Source organism: Saccopteryx leptura, chromosome 2 (assembly GCF_036850995.1).
Source record: "Saccopteryx leptura isolate mSacLep1 chromosome 2, mSacLep1_pri_phased_curated, whole genome shotgun sequence".
Lineage (NCBI taxonomy): Eukaryota > Metazoa > Chordata > Mammalia > Chiroptera > Emballonuridae > Saccopteryx > Saccopteryx leptura.
Genome location: NC_089504.1, coordinates 288,772,335 through 288,798,021, shown reverse-complemented (window position 1 = coordinate 288,798,021; position 25,687 = coordinate 288,772,335). Strand labels below are relative to the sequence as shown.

Below are 25,687 nucleotides of genomic sequence, written 5' to 3'. Positions count from 1 at the left end.
ACATACAGTTCTTCATAGTACTTTCTTACAATCCTTTGAATTTTTTCTGTGTTAGTTGTTACTTCCCCTCTCTCATTTCTAATTTTATTTATTTAAGCCCTTTCTCTTTTTTTCTTGGTGAGTCTGGTTAAAGGTTCATCAATTTTGTTTACCTTTTCAAAGTACCAGATCTTGGTTTCATTGATTTTTGTTTTTTTGTTTTTTTTTTAGCCTCTATGTCAATTATTTCTACTCTGATCTTTATTATTTCCTTCCTTCTACTTCTCTGGGCTTTACTTGCTGTTTTTTTGTAGTTCTTTTAGTTGCAGGATTAAGTTGTTTATTTGAGCTTTTTCTTGCTTCATAAGGTATGCCTGTAATGCTGTGAACTTCCCTCCCAAGACTGCTTTTACTGTGTCATAAATTTTGAGTTCTTGTATGTTCATTTTTATTTGTTTCAAGGAAGTTTTTTATTTCTTTCTTAATCTCATTGTTAACCCATTCTTTATTTAAAGGCATGCTATTTAGTATCCAAGTGTTTGAATGTTTTTCAGTTTTTCTATTGTAGTTGATTTCTAGTTTCATGCTGTTGTGGTCAGAAAAGATGCTTGACATGATTTCAATCCTCTTAAATTTACTGAGACTCGTTTTCTGTCATAACATAGGGTCTATCCTAGAGAATGTACCATGAGCACTTGAAAATAATGTATATTCTGCTGTTTTGGGGTGAAAGATATCTAAAGATATCTATTAAGTCCAGTTGATCTACTATGTCATTTAACGCCACTGTTTCTTTGTTAATTTTCTGTCTGGAGGTTTTATCCATTGATGTTAGTGGGGTATTAATGTCCCCTACTATTATAATATTGCTGTTGATCTCGCCCGTTTTGTCCATCAAAATCTGTTTTATATATTTAGGTGCTCCTATATTAGGCACATATATATTTATAATAGTTATATCTTCCTGTTGTAATGCTCCTTTTCTCATTATGTAGTTGACCTTCTTTATCTCTTACTATTGTCTTTGTTTAAAGTCTATTTTATCAGATATTAGTATTGCTACTTCAGCTTTTTTTTCCTTTCTATTTGCATGAAATATTTTTTTTCATCCCTTTACTCTCAGTCTATTGTATCTTTTGTTCTGAGGTGGGTCTCTTGTAGACAGCATATGTATGGGCCCTGTTTTCTTATACATGCAGCTACCCTATCTTTTGATTAGAGCATTTAATCCATTTACACTTAAGGTTATTATTGATATGTCTTGTCTATTGCCATTTTTTATTTTATAGATCTATAATCCTCTTTTTCTCAATTTCTGTTTTTCTTTGCTCTTTTTACAGGAAGCTTCTTAACATTTCCTGCAGTACTGGTTTGGTTGTAATAAATTCCTTGAGTTTGGTTTTTTGTTTGGAGGGTTTTTTTAGTCTGGGAAGCTTTTTATTTCTCCTCCAATTTTAAACGATAATCTTGCTGGATAAAGAAGTTTTGGTTGTAGGTTCTTGTTTTGCATTACTTTGCATATTTCTTGCCATTACCTTCTGGCCTCAAGTGTTTCTGTTGAAAAGTCAAATGTCATCCTTATGGGGGCTCCTCTATAGGTAATTGACTTTTTTTCTCTTGATGCTTTTAGTATTTTTTCTTTATCTCTTAACTTTGGTATTTTTAATTATGATGTGTCTTGATGTAGGCCTATAGGGTTTCTTTTTATCAAGACTCAGTGCTTCTTGAACTTGTGTGACTTTTTCCTTCATCAATTTAAGAAAGTTTTCAGCTATTATTTCTTCAAACAGGTTCTCTATCCCTTATTCTTCTTCTTCTCCTTCAGGAACCCCTATGATACAGATGGTATATCTCTTCATATTGTCACAGAGTTCTCTTATAATTTCCTCTGACCTTTCGAGCATCTTTTCTTTTTGCTGCTCTGTTTTTGTGTTTTTATTTATCTTGTTCTCTAATTTGTTGATTCGATCCTCTGCTTTATCCAGCCTGCTGTTGATTCCTTCTAGTGTAGTCTTTATTTCTGATATTGTAATTGCCATTTCTGATTAATTCTTTTTTATTATTTTAGTGTCCTTTTTGATGCTTGCAAATTTTTTTAGGTGCTCATTAAGTCCATCCATGGTAGTTCTGAAATCCTTAAGAATCCTAACAATGAATCCTAAACTCTGCATCTAGTAATTTGGTTACTTCCATCTCATTCCGTTCTTTTTCTGGGGATTTTTCTTGTTGATTCATATGGTTTACACTCTTCTGTCTTCCCATTATTTCTGTGTGTGGTTTGCAAGCTTGTTAGAGTTGTGGGTCTGAGGTTGGTTTATTGAATGTGGCTTCTCCTCCAGGACTTTATCCCTCAGCCTCTGCCGGTTGCTCGGATTTAAATTCTCCTTAACTAGTAGAGCCACTTAAAAGTCTTAATTTCCCTGCTGTTTCTTTGCTGAGCCCAGCAAGGAGCTTCTGTGTTTGCTGATCCCAGCATGGAGCTTCTGTGTTTTGGAGGGGGAAAGTAGGAGTATCTTTTTTTTTTTTTTTTGGCCCCAGTTGAAACTCTATCCAGGAATGTGGTGGGGTGTGGCCTCTAAGAACCTTAATGTGTGGTGTGCCCAGTACCTCTCCAGGGTCAGAGGCATTCTCCATATGAAGGGGGAGGTGTAGCTCAGGTCTCCTTAGAAACCTGAGACACTGCCCCTTCCCCCTATTTCCTCTTTTCCAAACAGCCTTTTGCACTGGTTGGAGCTGGAGAGCTTTTTGGAGGTAGGTCAACTGGTTTCATGCTAGGCTTGTGCAGGATGGAGGGAGCTACTTCTCCCCCAGCTATGGCCATCTTGGCACTGGAGAATGACTCAACTCAGGTTTTCTTCTCCCCATTACCAGTTGTGTCCCTGTGTCTCAATCTCCCCATTCTTTTCATGCAAGACCAGTCCTCTCAGCTCTCTTTACCCCTGGAGCCCCAGGCAAGTGGCTGTGAGTGATATTTTCTGCACTGGCCCTTTAAGGCTACAACTCCTTTCACCAGCCACTTCCCACAGACAGAACTCTAGCTCTTCTCCCCACTCGGTGCTGTCAGGCTATCTCTTCCAGTTCCTGGGTTTCTAGGCTGACACTCCAGTCCTGGGACTGAGGACTTCCACCTCTCAGGGTTTCTCTTCTTGCAATGGGAGCCCTTCTGGACCCTCAGCCTCAGCTTCCCTTCACTCCTGGGAGTGGGGAAGCACCCACCACACCCCCGCACTCCTGCCAGGATTGGTGTGGATTCTTCTGTGCATCTTAGTTTTTTTGTTTGTTTGTGGGATTTTTTTGTATTTTTCTGAAGCCGGAAATGGGGAGAGACAGTCAGACAGACTCCCGCATGCGCCCGACCGGGATCCACCCGGCATGCCCACCAGGGGCGACGCTCTGCCCACCAGGGGGCGATGCTCTGCCCCTCTGGGGCATCGCTCTGCCAAGACCAGAGCCACTCTAGCACCTGGGGCAGAGGCCAAGGAGCCATCCCCAGCTCCCGGGCCATCTTTGCTCCAATGGAGCCTTGGCTGTGGGAGGGGAAGAGAGAGACAGAGAGGAAGAAGGGGGAGTGGAGAAGCAAATGAGCGCCTCTCCTATGTGCCCTGGCCGGGAATCGAACCCGGGTCCCCCACACGCCAGGCCGACGCTCTACCGCTGAGCCAACTGACCAGGGCCGCATCTTAGTTTTTGAGTCCTGTTCTTTTAGTTCAAAGTTGGTTTTTCACGATGATTGTTCTTAAATTAATTTTTAATCCAGTTTGGTCATGGGAGGTGGCAGTCTGTGTGTCTGCCTACTCCACTGTCATCTTGAAATCCTTGCAGCATAAATCTTTCCAAATAATTTTTTTCTTTAATTATAAAAAGAAAATCGTCAGACTTAGAAGAATCAAATCTGGGCATAACAGAAAAGTTTATCAAAGAAGTATAGAATTGGCCCTGGCCAGTTGGCTCAGCGGTAGAGCGTCAGCCTGGCGTGCGGGGGACCCGGGTTCGATTCCCGGCCAGGGCACATAAGAGAGGCGCCCATTTGCTTCTCCACCACCCCCTCCTTCCTCTCTGTCTCTCTCTTCCCCTCCCACAGCCAAGGCTCCATTGGAGCAAAGATGGCCCGGGTGCTGGGGATGGCTCCTTGGCCTCTGCCCCAGGCGCTAGAGTGGCTCTGGTCGCGGCAGAGCGACGCCCCAGAGGGGCAGAGCATCGCCCCCTGGTGGGCAGAGCTTCGCCCCTGGTGGGCATGCCGGTTGGATCCCGGTCAGGTGCATGCGGGAGTCTGTCTGACTGTCTCTCCCCGTTTCCAGCTTCAGAAAAATACAAAAAAAAAAAAAAAGTATAGAATTTTTACCAGATATGTTTTCAATATATCAAAGAATGGTCTGAAACAAACATCACAGGAAATAACAGTTTTTAATGGTGTTTTTTACTTCATCACAAGTATATTAAATCTTGTCTTGAGATTTTTATCTAAAGAAATGCCAGACATCAAAATAGATGACAATTGTCTCTTTGAAGAAATTAGAAGACTGAATGTATATTTTAATTATATAAAATTAATACAATAGGAAAATGAACACATCAAAATTGATAAAAGATGGGTGGAAATAATTAGCCATTTAAAAAATGAACATATTCCATGTGAAAATTTATTTATTCTTGTTCAATTTACATTGTGTTGTCCTGGAACTAATGCAGCAGTTAAAAGAGTTTTTTCAATTGCTAATGATTTTTGGACAAGTGAGAAATAGAGATTGAATGTTGATACTCTAGCAGCAGCATTTGCCCTAAAATTCAATATGAAGGATATTTCTTGTTCAGATATTTCCAATATTGTTACAAGATCATACAGTGACCAAAAAAATATTAATTCAATGGAAAAGTACTCATTTAGATAATATTATAATTTTTATAATTATTATTAAAAGTTAATAGGCATGTAAGCATAATTACAATATAAAATATTATAAATATTTTATTATGCATTTATTATATTATAATGTATTATTGTTGCAATGAATAAAATGTTTCTTTTATTTATGATATTGTTTTCTTTGATTTATTTTTGTCCTCCTTTTCACTGTAAAAAAGTTGGTCACCTTATTATTACTATCATGTTAATTGTTAACTGTTAACTGTCTTATGCCTGCTCATGTAAAACGTTTTAGTAAATACATTTTTACTTTTTTTTTTTAAGTGAGAGAAAGGGAGTGAGACAGACTCCCACATGCTTTAGTATCCACCCAGTGATCCCCTGTCTGGGGCCAATGCTCTGCCCATCTGGGGCCATACTCACAACCAAGCTATTTTAAGCACCTAAGGCAAAGGCTCCTCAGCGCCCAGGGCCAATGAGCTCTAACCAATTGAGCCAGGCTGCCAGAGGGGAAGAGACAAAGAAAAGGGAGGAGGAAGGAATGGAAAAGCAGATGGTCTCTTCTCCTATGTGCCCTGACTGGGAATTGAACCCAGGACTTCCACATGCCAGGTCGACACTCTACCACTGAGCCAACCAGCCAGGACAATTTTTACATTTTTATGCAATCTCAGAAGTTTCCCCCACTTTGCTTTCTCCCTTCTCCCTAATCTATCATCAATCAATTTCACATAATCCCTTATATTCTAAAGTATGTGTAAGGCCAGTCAGTGGCCATGGTTATGCAGATTTTCATTGGATTGGCATAGACAGTAAAGGAACTGTGGAGCCAGAAAATAATGGGCCATTCCATTTATTAAAGTTTTGTAATGGTGGATGATCAAACAAGCAGGGAAAACCACTTCCTTTTCTCTCAGGGCTTCCAAGCCCCAACTCAGTCTCCGGTTCCATAACTTGGACTCCTTCTCCAAACTCAACCTCCAGACTCACAGCCCCCACCAGCCTCAGCAGGGCTCCCAAGCTCCTCAGCACATTCCAGCAAAACCTGGCCAGGGGGAAATACCCCTTCTCTAGCAAACAATAGCAAACAATCACCCCTCTCAAGCAGGAAAGCAGTTCACAATTTGCAATCTGCTGCCCTGAGGGCAAGCATGTAGCCTTCCACAAACTACACACACACACACACACACACATACACACACACACACACACAGCACTGCCCCATGCCAATGCACCATTTAGGTAAAATACAAGTGAGCAAACCTAACACATGTTTCACACTGTATATCCAACATTATAAAATAAGTGATAAAACCACCATTTTCCAGAGCATTTTCTCAATCCATTGAGACTTTGCTTCCTGGAAATTATCAACAATCTGCTCAAATAAACTCATAAAAATTCTTACTGGTTTAGATATTTCTTACATTTATACAATCTATGCTTTTTTAATTCACAACTATGCTCACAAAAAAAAAATAAAGAAAATCTACAGATTTTATCAAAGCAAAGGAGAAATTAAACATCAACTAAGCATGAGCTATAGCTGTCCCTGAAAAGAGGTGATCTCTAATCTCAGAAAACAAGGGGCTTCAGTTTTTAAGGACTAATTGAAAGAAAGTAGTCTTTATATATGCAAGTAGCTGGGAATTGAAAAGCCCTAACTGAAACAAAGACCCTCAGAGGATGACTTCATTAGTGAAAGAGTGGTCTAAAAGAAAAATCTCCCACCAGTAAAGTGAGATTACAGGGATGTTTATATATCTTGGCCTGCACTTTGGATGAGAAAAAGTCATTTTCCTAGAGAAATTTTAGGCATGTCCTGCCTTCGTGCATATTTTTTTAATTTTTATTTGATTATAGAGAGAAAAGATGTAGAAGAGAGAAAAATGGTGATTGTTGTACTACTTTTTTTTTACAGAGACAGAGAGAGAATCAGAGAGAGGAATAGATAGAGACAGACAGACAGGAATGGAGAGAGATGAGAAACATCAATCATCAGTTTTTTGTTGTGACACCTTAGTTGTTTATTGATTGCTTTCTCATATGTGCCTTGACCATGGGCCTTCAGCAGACCCGAGCAATCCCTTGCTCGAGCCAGCAACCTTGGGTCCAAGTTGGCGAGCTTTGCTCAGACCAAATGAGCCTACGTTCAAGCTGGTGACCTCGGGGTCTTGAACCTGGGTCCTCTGCATCCCAGTCTGATGCTCTATCCACTGCACCACAGCCTGGTCAGGCCAGATTTTAGATTTTAGTTTACATGACAAACATGGGTCAGAAAATCCCAAAACAAAAAATTAACTTAAAAATGGTGGTAAATTACCTGATGAGGCAGTGCTGCACAATGGATGGTGCATCGAACTGGGATCTAGAGGACCCAGGTTTGAAGCCCCGAGGTCACCAACTTGAGCACAGGCTCTTCCAGCTTGAGCAGGGGCTCACCAGCTTGAGCGCAGGGTCACTGGCTTGAACCCAAGGTTGTTGGCTTGAAGCCGAAGGTCACTATCTTGAGCCCAAGGTCACTGACTTGAGCCTAAGGTCACTGGCTTGAGCAAGGGGTCACTCACTCTGCTGTAGCCCCCCAGTCAAGGCACATATGAGAAAGCAATCAATGAACTAAAGAGAATAAGGAGCCTCAACGAAAAATTGATGCTTCTCATCTCTCTCTCTCTCTTCCCGCCTGTCTGTCCCTATCTATCCCTCTCTCTGTCTCTCTCTGTCTGTCACAAACACACACAAAAAATGGTGGTAAATTGCTAATAGCCCTGGGGCACTTGGGAGAACATTACCTTGACCACTCGCCCCTAAAGCCAAATTAACCAGATTCCCCAATTAAAACAGAGATCAAAATTTGAAAAATTATATAAACTAGGAAGTTTTGGAGAAATATATGTACTGTATATAACTTGCCAACATTGATGAAGGGAGAAAATCTGAAGACCTGTGACCATTAAAGAAACTAATCAGACAGTACATTGAGTTCCATAGAGAAAGTGCTGGGGCAAGTGTGAGCCAGATGGGCACTGGGTGACTTTGTGCTGGCTGAGGAAAAGTAATTAAACATGAGCAAACTACACCTATGAGGGAAACAGCTGCTTTCGGCTTGCTCGCTGGTTTACTGGCTGCAAGCACTTTGCCTGACTAGTGCATGAGCAAAGCTACAGGTGCTTTCCCTCAGGGGCAATTCTTCCAGATCACTCTCCCACCACTGTGAGGTTTTCCTGCTCCCTTGCCCCTCACTATGAAAAGCAGGTTTTCCTCTGTTTATTCGCCAGCCTTTCTGCAAACCTCCAATAAACAGGAATGGCCCAATGATTTCCAGCTTCACCATTTCTCTACTGTATGCCAGAATTCAATGTAAACCTGCTTATCCTCAACCACCAGCATTACAAGACCCTAAGAAGCTGAGAGGCACAACATCCTCCTATGTTTTCTTTGTGCAAACGTGCTGGGAGGAGCACATGAAGAAATACCCAGATACTTCACTCAACTTCTCAGAGTTTTCTAAATACTCAGAAAGGTGGAACACCATGTCTGCTAAAGAGAAAGGAAAATTTGAAGACATGGCAAAAAGCAGGAAAAGCCTATAATAAAATAAATGAAAATTTATATTAATCCTAAAGGACAAACAAAAAGGAAGTTTGTGGGGAAAACAGCTGTGTTAGGCTTGCTTACATGGTTTACCAGCTGCCAGCACTTTGCCTGATTGGTGTGTGGGTGCATGGCAGCACCAGGTATGTGTGGTCTATGTAAGGCTATGGGTGCTTTCCCTCAGTGGCAATTCTCCCAGATCACTGTCCCAAAACCATGAAGTACGATTTTCCACACTACCTTGCCTTTCACTGTGAAAAGGAGATTTTCCTTTGGTTATTAGCTCTTTTCTTCTTGTTGTTTACTCACTCACCTGTCTTTGCAAGCCTCCAATAAATGGGTTTGGCCCAATGTTTTCCAGATCTGCAGTTCCTCAACCATCTGTCCAAATTCAGTGAGAACCTGCCTGGTCTCAACCACCAGCCTTACAAAATTCAAGGATCCCAACACACCCAAGAGACATTCATTGGCCTTTTTTTTGTTCTGTTCTTAGTATTACACAAAAATCAAAGGAGAGAGACTAGAACAATGATGACAATGTAGATGGACGTTACAACTCCCACCTCCCAGAACCAAAGTGGATTACAACTTAACTAAGAAACAATCAGCCTGACCTGTGGTGGTGCAGTGGATAAAGCGTTGACCTGGAATGCTGAGGTCGCCGGTTCAAAACCCTGGGCTTGCCTGACCTGTGGTGGCGCAGTGGATAAAACGTCGACCTGGAAATGCTGAGGTCACCGGTTCAAAACCCTGGGCTTGCCTGGTCAAGACACATATGGGAGTTGATGCTTCCAGCTCCTACCCCCTTCTCTCTCTCTCTGTCTCTCTCTCTCTCTCCCTCTCTCTGTCCTCTCTAAAAATGAATAAATAAATAAAAATTAAAAAAAAAAACCCTGGGCTTGCCTGGTCAAGGCACATATGGGAGTTGATGCTTCCTGCTTCTCCCTCCCCCTACTCTCTCTCTCTCTCTCATTCTCTCTCCTCTATTAAAATTAATAAAAAGAAAAAATTTTAAAAATCAAAGCAAAAAATTAAAGAAAAGAAAGAAACAATCATCTTGGGATCCTGACAAGATGGCGACTGAGTAGGCAGACATACCAACTTCCATCTCCCAGACCAAAGTGGATTACAACTTAATTTTAAGAACCATCATCTGGGCCCTGGCCGGTTGGCTCAGCGGTAGAGCGTCGGCCTGGTGTGCGGGGGACCTGGATTCGATTCCCAGCCAGAGCACATAGGAGAGGCACCCATTTGCTTCTCCAACCCCCCCTCATTCCTCTCTGTCTCTCTCTTCCCCTCCCGCAGCCGAGGCTCCATTGGAGCAAAGATGGCCCGGGCACTGGGGATGGCTCCTTGGCCTCTGCCCCAGGCGCTAGAGTGGCTCTGGTCACGGCAGAGCGATGCCCCGGAGGAGCAGAGCATCGCCCCCTGGTGGGCAGAGCTTCGCCCCTGGTGGGCGTGCCGGGTGGATCCCGGTCGGGCGCATGCGGGAGTTTGTCTGACTGTCTCTCCCCATTTCCAGCTTCAGAAAAAAAAAAATACAAAAAAAAAAAAAGAAAGAAAAAAAAGAACCGTCATCTGGAAAAATCAACTTTGGACTAAACTAAGAGGGCTCTTCAACCAAGGAACACTGAAGAAGCCACACTGAAACTGGTAGGAAAAGCGAAAATGGGGAGAGGGCTGCCCAGTTCCCTGGAGCGAACAGCAGCTGGGAGAGATGCACGTGGCAGGAAGTGAGTTTATCAGAGAGGGGAGGGTCCTGAGCCCCAGGAACAAAACCCCAGCCTGCAGCCCCAGAGCCTAGAAGAGGCAAATGGACAGTATTTAGTTGGAAACAAGTCAGGATACTGTTTGTGAGAAAGAGACTGATTTCTTAGACCCAGGATTCTTTTTAAAAGGACCGCACAGAAAACCTCTCTCACAACACTAACCTGGGGCTCTGAGGGATGGGGAAAGAGGAGAGGACCAGAGCAGCGGGAAGAGAGTGTAATCTAGGAAGCACAAGGAGAAATACTTTGAGAGACAGCCACTCTAACCCCTAGGATGAGTCACTCTCCAAATCTGAAGTGAATATTTCCCCTGGAAACAGCAATACCAGCAAAGGGAAGCAGGACACCAGCCAGACCAGCTCTCCCGCAGTACTTAGGGCAGAGTTGCTTAGAAGGAGGGAGCTTTCGGGACTACAGTAGTGAGTCTTAGGGTCTGAGCTGCAGCACCCCACCCACACGGCTAAGGGGTCAACTGAGGGTGGGCGGTGGTGGGATGCGAAAGCACGGTTCTGTCAGCAATGGCAAAAGCCAGCTGGCCACAACTGAGGCCCAGGTGTGAGCACAGTCTTGCCCGGCTGGGGATGAGAAGACATGCAAAAGTGGTCAAGCCCAGCTGTGGGCCTCCTGAAATCCAGCATGCAGATGAAGAGCAGGAGCTCTGGAAGGGGCGGAGACTCACCCTTGAGCAAGGGCACAGGAGCATAACTTCACCCCACTCACCCGCAAAACTGAGGCTTGTGGCCTGATGCAGGAGCTGGCTCCTTCCACAGAGGTGGAGCGAAAGCCCAGAACAGGCAGAGTCACACAACTGAGCATGGGCACGCAGCCCCACCCGGCCCATGGAGCCAAGGTTTGCAGCTGTCCCATGAGCAGGCTCCTCCTGCTGGGGTGGGGTGAAAGCCTGGAATCAGGCAGAGACCCAGAGCTGAGCAAAGGTGCTCACCCCTGCCCTCAGGGCCAAGGTTTGCGGCCCAGGCACGGTGTATCACCCCACCTGTAGGGGCGGGGCGAAGGCCGAGACCACCGAGGCTTGTATACCCAAGCACGTGATCACAGCCCTCCTGTGAAGGAAAGGTGGAAACCACAGCAACAGTCCCAGTGGGCTGGCACCAGCAATGTCCATACTCAAATGCCCTAGACAACAGCAGCAGAGGGGATGGCGGGCCTACAGACAACACCTAGGGAACACAGAGGCCACACCTAGTGGACTCCAGTGGCCAAAACCTTCTTTTACACAGACAAAATGAGAAGGCAGAGAAATGCAACACAAATGAATCAAGAGAAATCCCCAGAAAAGGACCTGAATGAGTCAGATATAACCAAATTACCAGATGCAGAGTTTAAAATAATGATTGATAGGATGCTTAAAGATCTCAGAACAACAATAGATGGTCATTACAAACACCTAAATAAAGAGAAGCAAATATAAAAATGGACATTAAAATAATAAAAAAGAATCAGTCAGAAATGACAAATACAATATCGGAAATGAAGAACACAATGGAAGGAATTAAAATCAGGATGAATGAAGCTGAGAATCAAATCAGTGAGTTAGAGGACAAGATAAATGAAGGCAGGGAAGCAGAGCAGAAATATGAAAAGAGATTCAAAAAGTCTGAGGAAACTCTAAGAGAGCTCTGTGACAACATGAAGAGAAGTAACATCCGCATCATAGGGGTTTCTGAAGAAGAAGAGAAAGAACAAGGGATAGAGACTGTTCAAACATATCATAGCTGAAAACTTCCCTAAATTAAGTCAGAAAAACATCTCACAATTTCAGGAAGCACAGAGAAATTTATTAAAGAGAATCCCAAAGAAATTGAAACCAAGAAACATCATAATTAAAATACCAAAGCTAAGTGATAAAGAGAAAATATTAAAAGCTGCTAGAGAAAAAAAGACTATCACCTACAAAGGAGCCTCCATAAGGATGACTTCCGACTTCTCAACAGAAACACTTAAGGCCAGAAGGGAATGGCAAGAAATATTCAAAGTAATGCAGAACAAGAGCCTACAAACAAGACTACTTTATCCAGCAAGGCTATCACTTAAAATTGAAGGAGAAATGAAAAGCTTTCCTGACAAAAAAAAAAAAAACTAAAGGAATTCACTACAACCAAACCAATGCTGCAAGAAATGCTAAGGGACCTGTTGTAAACAGATCAAAGGGGAAAAAGAATAGAGCAAAAGAGGAATACAGTTTTAAAGAATAAAATGGCAATAAACAACTACATATAATAATAACCTTAAATGTAAATGGATTAAATGATCTGATCAAAATGTATAGGGTAGCTGCATGGATAAGAAAACAGTACCCATACATATGCTGTCTACAAGAGACACACCTTAAAACAAAAGATGCACATAGACTGAAGATAAAAGGATGGAAAAATATTTTATGCAAATGTAAATTTAAAAAGCTGGGGTAGCAATACTTATATCAGACAAAATGGACTTTAAAACAAAGGCTATAGTAAGAGATAAAGAAGGTCACTACATAATGATAAACAGAGCAATGCAAAAGAAAGATATAACTGTTATAAATATCTACGCATCTAATATAGGAGCACCTAAATATATAAAGCAGACTTTGATGGATTTAAAGGGAGAGATCTACAGCAGTACTATAATAGTAGGGGATTTCAATACCCCACTAACATCACTAGATAGATCCTCAAGAAAGAAAATTAACAAAGAAACAGCATACTTAAAGGACACACTAGATCAACCCGATTTAAAAGATATCTTCAGAACCTTTCAACCTAAAGCAGCAGAATGTACATTGTTTTCAAGTGCTCATGATACATTCTCTAAGACAGACCCCATGTTAGGGCACAAAAGTGGTCTCAACAAATTTAAGAAGATTGAAATCATATCAAGCACTTTCTCTGATCACAATGGCATGAAACTAGAAATCAACCACAACAAAAAACTGAAAAATACTCAAACACTTGGAAAATAAATAGCATGTTATTAAATAACAAATGGGTTAACAATGAGATCAAAGAAGAAATAAAAAAATTCCTAGAAATGAACTGTAATGAGCATACATCAACTCAAAATTATGGGACACAGCAAAAGCAGTCCAGAGAAGGAAGTTCATAGCATTACAGGCATAACTTAAGAAGCTAGAAAAAGCTCAGATAAACAATTTGATGCTGCATCTAAAAGAACTAGTAAAAGAACAGCAAGTAAAGCACAGAGGTAGTGGAAGGAAGAAAATAATAAAGATCAGAGCAAAAATAAATGACATAGAGGCTAAAGAAGCAATACAGAGGATCAATGAAACCAGGAGCTGGTTCTTTGAAAAGGTAAACAAGATCGATGAACTTTTAACCAGACTCACCAAGAAAAAAAGAGAGAGGACTCAAAAAATAAAATTAGAAATGAGAGTGGAGAAATAACAACTGACACAACAGAAATACAAAATATTGTAAAAAAAATATTATTAAGAACTGTATGCCAGAAAACTAGACAACCTAGATGAAATGGACAAATTCCTTGAAACATATAATCTTCCAAAAATTAATCTGGAAAAATAAAAAAACCTAAACAGACCGATTATAACAAATGAGATTGAAACAGTTATCAAAAAACTCCCCCCCAAAAAAAGTCCTGGGCCTGATGGCTTCACAAGTGAATTCTACCAAATATTCAAAGAAGAACTAACTCCTATCCTTCTCAAGCTATTTCAAAAAACTCAAGAGGAAGGAAGACATCCAAGCTCTTTTTATGAGGCAAGTATAATTCTGATTTGAAAACCAGGCAAAGACAACACAAAGAAAGAAAATTATAGGCCAATATCCCTGATAAATTTAGATGCTAAAATTCTCAACAAAATATTAGCAAACTGGATCCAGCAATATATGAAAAAAATCGTACACCATGATCAAGTGGGATTTATTCTTGGGAGGCAAGGCTGGTACAATATTTGCAAATCAATCAATGTGATTCATCACATAAACAAAAGGAAGGTGAAAAACCACATGATAATTTCAATAGATGCAGAAAAAGCATTTGATAAAATCCAGCACCCATTCATGTTCAAAACTCTCAGCAAAGTGGGAATACAGGGAACATACCTCAACATGATAAAGAACATCTATGACAAACCCACAGCCAATATCATACTCAATGGGCAACAATTAAAAGCAATCCCCTTAAGATCAGGAACAAGGCAGGAGTGCTCCCCTTTCACCACTCTTATTCAACATAGTTCTGGAAGTCCTAGCCACAGCAGTCAGACAAGAAAAAGAAATAAAAGGCATCCAAATTGGAAAAGAAGAAGTAAAACTATCATTATTTGCAGATATGATATTGTATATAGAAAACCCTAAAGTCTCAGTCAAAAAACTACTAGACCTGATAAATAAATTTGGCAAGGTGGCAGGATATAAAATTAATACTCAGAAATCAGAGGCATTTTTATACACTAACAATGAACTGTCAGAAAGAGAAATTAAGGAATCAATACCCTTCACCATTGCAACCAAAAAAATAAAGTACCTAGAAATAAATTTAACCAGGGAGATTAAAGACTTGTACTCGAAAAATTATAAAACATTGATAAAAAAAATCAGAGAAGATACAAACAAGTGGAAGCATATAACATGCTCATGGTTAGGAAGAATAAACATCATTAAAATGTCTATATTACCCAAAGCAATTTATAAATTTAATGCAATACCAATTAAAATGCCAAAGACTTACTTCAAAGATATAAAACACATATTCCAAAAATTTTGAACCAAAAGAGAACATGAATAGCCTCAGCAATCTTGAAAAGGAAGATTAAAGTGGGAGGTATCAGTATCCTGATATCAAGTTATACTACAGGGCTATTGTACTAAAAACAGCCTGGTACTGGCATAAGAACAGGTATATAGATCAATGGAACAGAACAGAGAACCCAGAAATAAACCCACACCTTTATGGACAATTGATATTTGACAAAGGAGGTAAGAGCATACAATGGAGTAAAGACAGCCTCTTCAACAAATGGTGTTGGGAAAATTGGACAGCTACCTGCAAAACAATGAAACTAGACCACCAACTTACACCATTCACAAAAATAAACTCAAAATGCATAAAAGACTTAAATGTAAATTGTGAAACCATAAGCACGTTAGAAGAAAACATAGGCAGTAAGCTCTCTGATATCTTTTGCAGCAATATATTTGCCGATTCATCTCCATGGGCAAGTGAAATAAAAGACAGGATAAACAAATGGGACTATATCAAACTAAAAAGCTTTTGCGCAGCTAAAGTCAATAAGAACAGAATAAAAAGACAAACTACACAATGGGAGAACATATTTGACAATACGTCTGATAAGGGGTTAATAACCGAAATTTATAAAAAAAAAAACTTGTAAAACTCAATACCAGAAAGACAAACAATCCAATCCAAAAATGGGCAAAAGAAATGAATAAACACTTCTCCAAAGAAGACATACAGATGGCCAATAGGCATATGAAAAAATGCTTAACATCACTAATCATTAGAGAAATGCAAATTAAAACCACAATGAGATATCCCCTCACACCAGACAGACTGGCACTCATCAACAAAACAACACAGAATAAGTGCTGACGAGGATGTGGAGAAAAGGGAATCCTCCTGCACTGCTGGTGGCAATGCAGACTGGTGCAGCCACTGTGGAAAACAGTATGGAGATTCCTCAAAAAATTAAAAATCGAACTGTCTTTTGACCCAGCTATCCCACTTTTAGGAATATACCCCAAGAACACCATAGCACTGTTTCAAAAGAAGAAATGCACCCCCATGTTTATGGCAGCAGTGTTCACAATAGCGAAGATCTAGAAACAGGCCAAGTGTCTGTCAGTAGACGAGTGGATTAAAAAGCTTTGGTACATATATAACATGGAATACTATTCAGTCATAAGAAATGATGACATCGGATCATTTACAACAACATGGATGGACCTTGATAACATTATACTGAGTGAAATAAGTAAATCAGAAAAAAACTAAGAACTATATGATTCCATACATAGGTGGGACATAAAAATGAGACTCAGAGACATGGACAAAAGTGTGGTGGTTACAGGGTGGGGGAAAAGACAGGGATGGGGTTGGGGAGGAGAGGGGCACAAAGAAAACTAGTTAGAAGGTGACGGAAGACAACTGGACTTTGGGTGATGGGAATGCAGCATAATCAAATGTCAAAATAACCTGGAGATGTTTTCTCTGAATATATGTACCCTGATTTATCAATGTCACCCCATTAAAATTAATTTTAAAAAAGAAACAATCATCTTGAAAAACCAACTTTGGACTAAACTAAGAGGAATCTATAGTGAAGCATCACCTTAGAAGCCACACTGAGACTGGTTAAAAGGACAGAGATGTGGAAAGGGCTGCCCTGCTCCCAGGAGCAAGAGGCAGCCTGGAAGGTCTCTCACAGTGGGGTGGGTTGCCCAGAGATTTGTGGGTCCTCAGCCTCAGGACCGGACCAGAACCCCAGTCTGGAGCCCCAGAGACTAGAGGAGGCATATGAATAATATTTACCACAGTGAGATATCACCTCACACCAGTCAGACTGGCACTCATCAACAAAACAACACAGAATAAGTGCTGACGAGGATGTGGAGAAAAGGGAATCCTCCTGCACTGCTGGTGGCAATGCAGACTGGTGCAGCCACTGTGGAAAACAGTATGGAGATTCCTCAAAAAATTAAATTTACCTGAAAGAAGAGCCGCGTTACTGTTTGCGAGAGGCAGGCAGAACTCTCAGACACAGGATCTGTCTTAAAGGGACTGCACAGAAAACCTTGTTCACAGCCACTTACGCGGGGCTCCAGGTACAGGAAGCGACAAGAGGACCGGAGTTACGAGAGGAGAGTGTAGTCTCGGGGACGCAGGGAGAGACTGTGGGGAACAGCCACCCTGACCCCTGTACTGGGCCTCTCCCCAAACCTAAAGTGACCATTTTTCCTGAGAGAACAAAGCCAGCAAAGGGAAGCAATTACCCCTCCCACCAGAGGCTCATCTGCTCTAGTCAGTGCAAAGAAATGCTTAGAAGCAAGCAGCATATCAAGGACACAGGTTTTGAGTGCTGAGGTCTGTCATACACCGCCCCCCTAACTGCTGAGTACCCTCTGAAGGGTGAGAGGGCCCAGCTGCAGTGGCAGCCACGATGTTAGGCCCATGTAGTGGTGGGGGGTGGAGCCCAGCAAGGAAGCCCATGCAGCAGCAGCAGGAAATAGAGCCCAGCAACCTGCATGGTGGAGGTGAGAGGTGGAGCCTGGAGAGGCCTCCCATGCATTCGTGCCTGCAGGGAGTGAAACCCGGTGGGGCAAGATGTCCCATGCACCCACAGGGGGCAGAGCCCAGAGAGGCAGCCTGCACACCCACAGGGGGCAGAGCCTGGTGAGGCGAGAAGTCCTCATGCCCACAGGGCAGCCCGGCATGGCAGCCTGAGCTACGGCTCGCAAATCCACACTCCCAGCAGTGTAGGTGACCGAGTTCCTGAGGAGGCTACGGCACTGAGGGGCCAGCAGAAAGAACACACGTTGGGAATAGAGAGGCCGTATACACTGGCCAACAGTAGATAAAAGACAGCCTATAACTGCAGCTGATATTTACAATGGCATCAGGGCCCAACAGAGGCAGCAACAAATTTTGAATCATGTGTAGCTCCAAGGAAGTTGCTAACGGCCAGTCATAAGTACTGACCTCCCACTAGTCTGCACCAAGTTCTGGCCAGGAAGGTCCAGGGCTGACACATCCAGCAGGCAGAACGGAGAGCATCAGCTCAGGACCTAAAACCCTAGGTAGTGGTATCTTAAGGAAAGGCTCCTCACACCTAATCCAGCTAAGACATAGAAAATGCTGACACAAATAGAAAAAAGAGCAGTAATAGCAGACAAGTAGCCCACAGCAGATTATAAATAATGGCTAAGGCCAACCCAAGAAGATCTAGAAACAACAAAACTGAAAGCTGGAGGCAGAAAACACCAAACCTATACTAAGCTAACTACACAAACAACACATCCAAAGGAGCAGTCTATACAGAGACAAAATGGGAAGACAGAGAAATGTAATTCAAATGAATCAACAAGAGAAATCCCCAGAAAAAAAAACTGAATAAGATGGAAATAGCCAAGATACTGGATACAGAGTTTAGAATAATGATTGTTAGGATGCTCAAGGATCTTAGAGCAACAATAGATGGACATAATGAGCACCTAAACAAAGAGATAGTAAGCATCAAAAAGGACATTGAAATCATAAAAAAAGAATCAGACAGAAATGACAAACACAATATCAGAAATGAAGACTACACTAGAAGGAATTAAAATCAGGCTGGATGGCCTGACCTGTGGTGGCGCAGTGGGTAAAAGTATTGACCTGGAACACTGAGGTCGCCGGTTCAAAACCCCAGGCTTGCCTGGTCAAGGCACTTATGGGAGTTGATGCTTCCTGCTCCTCTCTCTGTTCTTTCTATTTCTTTCCTCTCTCTGTCTCTCTGTGTGTGTGTGTGTGTGTGTGTGTGTGTGTGTGTGTCCTCTCTCTAAAAAGATGAATAAATAAAATGTAAAAAAATAAATAAATAAATTGTAAAATCAGGCTGGATGAAGCAGAAGATCAAATCAGCGATTTAGAGAACAAGATAACTGAAAGCACAGAAGCAGAACAGCAAAAAGAAAAGAGGATCAAAGTTTCCCAGTCTGAGGAAACTCTAAGAGAACTTTGTGACAACATGAAGAGAAACAACATTCATATCATAGGGGTTCCTGCAGAAGAGAAAGAACAAGGGATAGAGAACCCGATTGAAAATACCATAGCTGAAAACTTTCCTAAATTGATGAAGGAAAAAGTCACACAAGTTCAAGAAGCACAGAGAATCCCATTAAAAGGGAACCCATAAGAGACCTACACCAAGACACATCATAATTAAAGTACCAAAGCTAAGAGATAAAAAAAAAGAATACTAAAAGCTGCAAGGGAAAAGCAGTCAATCAAATACAAAAGAGCCCCCATAAGAACGACATCTGACTTTTCAACAGAAACACTTGAGGCCAGAAGGGAATTGCAAGAAATATTCAAAATAATGTAAAAGAAGAGCCTACAACCAAGCCTTCTTTATCTAGCAAGGCTATCGTTTAAAATTAAAGGAGAAATAAAAACCTTCCCATACAAAAAAAAAAAAAAAAAACAACTCAAGGAATTCATTAAAACCAAATTAATGCTGCAAGAAATGTTAAAGGGCCTGTGGTAAACAGAACAAAGGGAGGGGTCTAATAAAAGAGGAATGTAGAGTTAAAGAATAAAATGGCAATAAACAAATACATATCAATAATAACCTTAAATGTAAATGAAATAAATGCTCCAATCAAAAGACATAGGGTAGCTGCATGGATAAGAAAACAGGACCCGTACATATGCTGTCTACAAGAGACCCACCTCAAAACAAAAGATACACATAGACTGAAAGTAAAGGGATAAAAAAATATATTTCATGCAAATGTAAATGAAAAAAAGCTGGGATAGCAATACTTATATCTGACAAAATAGACTTTAAAACAAAGGCTATAGTAAGGGATAAAGAAGGTCACCATGTAATGATAAAGGGAGCAATCCAAAAGGAAGATATAACCATTATAAATATCTATGTGCCTAATATAGGAGCACCTAAATATATAAAGCAGATTTTGATGGACAAAAAGGGCAAGATTAACAGCAATACTATAATAGTAGGGGATTTCAATACCCCACTAACATCACTGGATAGATCCTCAAGAAAGAAAATTAAGAAAGAAACAGAAACCTTAAAGGACACACTAGATCAACAGGATTTAATAAATATCTTCAGAACCTTTCACCCTAAAGCAGCAGAATATACATTCTTTTTAAGTGCTCATGGTACATTTTCTGGAATAGACCACATGTTAGGACACAAAACAAGTCTCAATAAATTTAAGAAGATTAAAATCATATCAAGTATCTTCTCTGATCACAATGGCATGAAACTAGAAATCAACAACAATAGAAAAACTGAAAAACAATTAAACACCTGGAAACTAAATAGCATGTTATTAAATAACAAATGGGTTAACAATGAGATCAAAGAAGAAATAGAAAACTTCCTTGAAACAAATGAAAATGAACATACAACAAACCAAAATTTATGGGACACAGCAAAAGCAGTCCTGAGAGGGAAGTTCATAGCATTACAGGCAAACGTTAAGAAGCAAGAAAAAGCTCAATAAACAACTTAACCCTGCATCTAAAAGAAATACAAAAAGAACAGGAAGTAAAGCCCAGAGGAAGTAGAAGGAAGGAAATAATAATGATCAGAGGGGAAATAATTGGCATAGAGGCTAAAAAATAATACAAAAGATCAATGAAAACAGTAGCAAAGGACGATGAAGTGCAGAAATACTTATAAGATAGGGTACTACAATGAATATGGTAGGTACCCTTTTCATTACTTAATGGTAACCACCCTTGAAAAAACCACCACAAAAACACATGACTTAAAAAAGGTAGCAACAGAGGAAAGAAGTATGGAACACAAACAAACAGAAACAAATGATAGAAAAACAAAAGAGAAGAATCAAACTAGATACAAAACTAACAGAAAGCAATTTATAAAATGGCAGTAGGGAACCCACAAGTGTCAATAATTACACTAAATGTAAATGGATTAAACTTACCAATAAAAAGACACAGAGTAGCAGAATGGATTAAAAAAGAAAATCCAACTATATGCTGCCTACAAGAAACACATCTAAGCAACAAGGATAAAAACAAATTCAAAGTGAAAGGCTGGAAAACAATACTCCAAGCAAACAACACCCAAAAAAAAGCAGGTGTAGCAATACTCATATCTGATAATGCTGACTACAAGACAGAAAAAGTACTCAGAGACAAAAATGGTCACTTCATAATGATTAAGGGGACACTGAATCAAGAAGACATAACAATCCTTAATATATATGCACCAAACCAAGGAGCACCAAAATATATAAGACAGCTACTTATTGACCTTAAAACAAAAACTAACAAAAATACAATCATACTTGGAGACCTCAATACTCTGCTGACGGCTCTAGATCGGTCATCCAAACAGAGAATCAATAAAGATATAGTGGCCTTGAACGAAATACTAGAACACCTGGATATGATAGACATCTACAGGACACTTCATCCCAAAGCGACAGAGTATACATTTTTCTCTAGTGTACATGGAACATTCTCAAGAATTGACCATATGTTGGGCCACAAAGACAATATCAGCAAATTTAGAAAAATTGAAATTGTACCAAGCATATTTTCTGATCATAAAGCCTTGAAACTAGAATTCAACGGCAAAAAAGAGGGGGAAAAACCCACAAAAATGTGGAAACTAAACAACATACTTCTAAAAAATGAATGGGTCAAAGAAGAAATAAGCGCAGAGATCAAAAGATACATACAGACAAATGAAAATTAAAATACGACATATCAGAATCTCTGGGATGCAGCAAAAGCAGTAATAAGAGGAAAGTTCATATCACTTCAGGCCTATATGAACAAACAAGAGAGAGCCGAAGTAAACCACTTAACTTCACACCTTAAGGAACTAGAAAAAGAAGAACAAAGACAACCCAAAACCAGCCGAAGAAAGGAGATAATAAAAATCAGAGCAGAAATAAATGAAATAGAGAACAGAAAAACTATAGAAAAAATCAATAAAACAAGGAGCTGGTTCTTTGAAAAGATCAACAAAATTGACAAACCCTTGGCAAGACTCACCAAGGAAAAAAGGCACAGGACTCAAATAAATAAAATCCAAAATGAAAGAGGAGAGATCACCACAGACATCATAGATATACAAAGAATTATTGTAGAATACTATGAAAAATTATATGCCACCAAATACAACAATCTAGAAGAAATGGATAAATTCCTAGAACAATACAACCTTCCTAGACTGAGTCATGAAGAAGCGGAAAGCCTAAACAGACCAATCAGCAGGGAGGAAATAGAAAAAACTATTAAAAACCTCCCCAAAAATAAAAGTCCAGGCCCAGACGGTTATACTAGTGAATTCTATCAAACATTCAAAGAAGACTTGGTTCCTATTCTACTCAAAGTCTTCCAAAAAATTGAAGAAGAAGCAATACTTCCGAACACATTTTATGAGGCCAACATAACCCTCATACCAAAACCTGGCAAGGATGGCACAAAGAAAGAAAACTACAGACCAATATCTCTAATGAATACAGATGCTAAAATTCTAAACAAAATACTGGCAAACCGAATACAACAACATATTAAAAAAATAATACATCATGATCAAGTGGGATTCATCCCAGAATCTCAAGGATGGTTCAACATACGCAAAACGGTTAACGTAATACACCATATCAACAAAACAAAGAACAAAAACCACATGATCTTATCAATAGATGCAGAAAAGGCTTTTGATAAAATACAACACAATATTATGTTTAAGACTCTCAACAAAATGGGTATAGAAGGAAAATATCTCAACATGATAAAGGCCATATATGATAAACCATCAGCTAACATCATATTAAATGGCACTAAACTGAAGGCTTTCCCCCTTAAATCAGGAACAAGACAGGGTTGTCCACTCTCTCCACTCTTATTTAACGTGGTGCTAGAAGTTCTGGCCAGAGCAATCAGACAAGACAAAGAAATAAAAGGCATCCATATTGGAAAAGAAGAAGTAAAGGTATCACTTTTTGCTGATGATATGATCCTATACATCGAAAACCCGAAGGACTCCACAAAAAGATTATTAGAAACAATAAACCAATACAGTAAGGTCGCAGGATACAAAATTAACATACAGAAGTCCATAGCCTTTCTCTATGCCAACAATGAAATATTAGAAAACAAACTCAAAAAAATAATCCCCTTCACGATTGCAAAAAAAAAAAATAAAATACCTAGGAATAAACATAACAAAGAATGTAAAGGACCTATATAATGAAAATTACAAAGCATTGTTAAGGGAAATCGAAAAAGATACAATGAGATGGAAAAATATTCCTTGCTCTTGGATAGGAAGAATAAATATAATCAAAATGGCCATATTACCCAAAGCAATATACAAATTTAATGCAATTCCCATCAAAATTCCTATGAGATTTTTTAAAGAAATGGAACAAAAAATCATCAGATTTATATGGAACTATAAAAAACCCCGAATAGCCAAAACAATCCTAAGGAAAAAGAATGAAGCTGGGGGCATTACAATACCTGACTTTAAACTATATTATAGGGCCACGATAATCAAAACAGCATGGTATTGGCAGAAAAATAGACACTCAGACCAATGGAACAGAATAGAAAGCCCAGAAATAAAACCACATATATATGGTCAAATAATCTTTGATAAAGGGGCCAACAACACACAATGGAGAAAAGAAAGCCTCTTCAACAAATGGTGTTGGGAAAACTGGAAAGCCACATGCAAAAGAATGAAACTCGACTACAGCCTGTCCCCGTGTACTAAAATTAATTCAAAATGGATCAAAGACCTAAATATAAGACCTGAAACAATAAAGTACATAGAAGAAGACATAGGTACTAAACTCATGGACCTAGGTTTTAAAGAACATTTTATGAACTTGACTCCAATGGCAAGAGAAGTGAAGGCAAAGATAAATGAATGGGACTACATCAGAATAAAAAGTTTTTGCTCAGCAAGAGAAACTGATATAAAAATAAACAGACAGCCAACTAAATGGGAAATGATATTTTCAAACAACAGCTCAGATAAGGGCCTAATTTCCAAAATTTACAAAGAACTCATAAAACTCAACAACAAACAAACAATCCAATAAAAAAATGGGAAGAAGACATGAATAGACACTTCTCCCAGGAAGAGATACAAATGGCCAACAGATATATGAAAAAATGCTCAGCTTCATTAGTTATTAGGGAAATGCAAATCAAAACTACAATGAGATACCACCTCACACCTGTTAGATTAGCTATGATCAACAAGAAGGGTAATAGCAAATGTTGGAGAGGCTGTGGAGAAAAAGGAACCCTCATTCACTGTTGGTGGGACTGTAAGGTAGTACAACCATTATGGAGGAAAGTATGGTGGTTCCTCAAAAAACTGCAAATAGAACTACCTTATGACCCAGCAATCCCTCTACTGGGTATATACCCCCAAAACTCAGAAACATCGATACGTGAAGACACATGTAGCCCCATGTTCATTGCAGCACTGTTCACAGTGGCCAAGACATGGAAACAACCAAAAAGCCCTTCAATAGAAGACTGGATAAAGAAGATGTGGCACATATACACTATGGAATACTACTCAGCCATAAGAAACGATGACATCAGATCATTTACAGCAAAATGGTGGGATCTTGATAACATTATAAGGAGTGAAATAAGTAAATCAGAAAAAAACAAGAACTACATGATTCCATACATTGGTGGAACATAAAAATGAGACTAAGAGACATGGACAAGAGTGTGGTGGTTACCAGGGGTGGGGGGAGGGAGGACAGGGGGAGAGTTAGGGGGAGGGGGAGGGGCACAGAGAACTAGATAGAGGGTGGCGAAGGACAATCTGACTTTGGGCGAGGGGTATGCAACATAATTTAATGACAAAATAACCTAGACATGTTTTCTTTGAATATATGTACCCTGATTTATTAATGTCATCCCATTACCATTAATAAAAATTTATTAAAAAAAAAAAAAAAAAAAAAAAAAAGATCAATGAAACCAAGAGTTGGTTCTTTGAAAAGGTAAATAAGATTGGTGAACCTTTAACCAGACTCACTAGGAAAAAAAGAGAGAGGACACAAATAAATAAAATTAGAAATGAGGGTTGAGAAGAAATAACTGACACAGAAGAAATACAAAGGATTGTAAGAAAATACTATGAAGAACTGTATGCCAAAATATTAGACAACCTAGGTGAAATAGACAAATTCCTTGAAACATAATCTTTCAAAAATCAATGTGGAAGAATCAGAAAACCTAAACAGACCAATTACAACAAATGAGATTAAAACAGTTATCAAAAAACTCTCAACAAACAAAAGCCCTGGGCCAGATGGTTTCACAGGCGAATTCTAAGAAATACTCAAAGAACTAACTCCTATACTTCTCAGGTTATTTCAAAAAGTTCAAGAGGAGGGAAGACTTCCAAGCTTCTTTTATAAGGCGAGCATAATCCTTATTCCAAAACCAAGCAATACAACAGAAAGAAAGAAAACTATAGGTCAATATTCCTGATGAATTTAGATGCTAAAATTCTCAACAAAATATTAGCAAACTGGATCCAGCAATATATGAAAAAATCATACATCATGATCAAGTGGAATTTATTCTGAGGAGGCAAGGCTGGTACAATATTTGCAAGTCAATCAATGTGATTATCATATAAACAAATAAAAGGAGAAAAATTACATGATAATATCAATAGATGCAGAAAAAAGCATTTGATAAAATCCAGCACCCATTTATGATCAAA

The 25,687-nt window shown here is 39.7% G+C and overlaps 1 pseudogene; it reads left to right on the top strand.

Annotated features, from left to right (window-relative positions):
* Positions 1 to 25,687, top strand: part of LOC136392071 (putative high mobility group protein B1-like 1) — a 38,111-nt pseudogene that overhangs the window by 3,325 nt on the left and 9,099 nt on the right.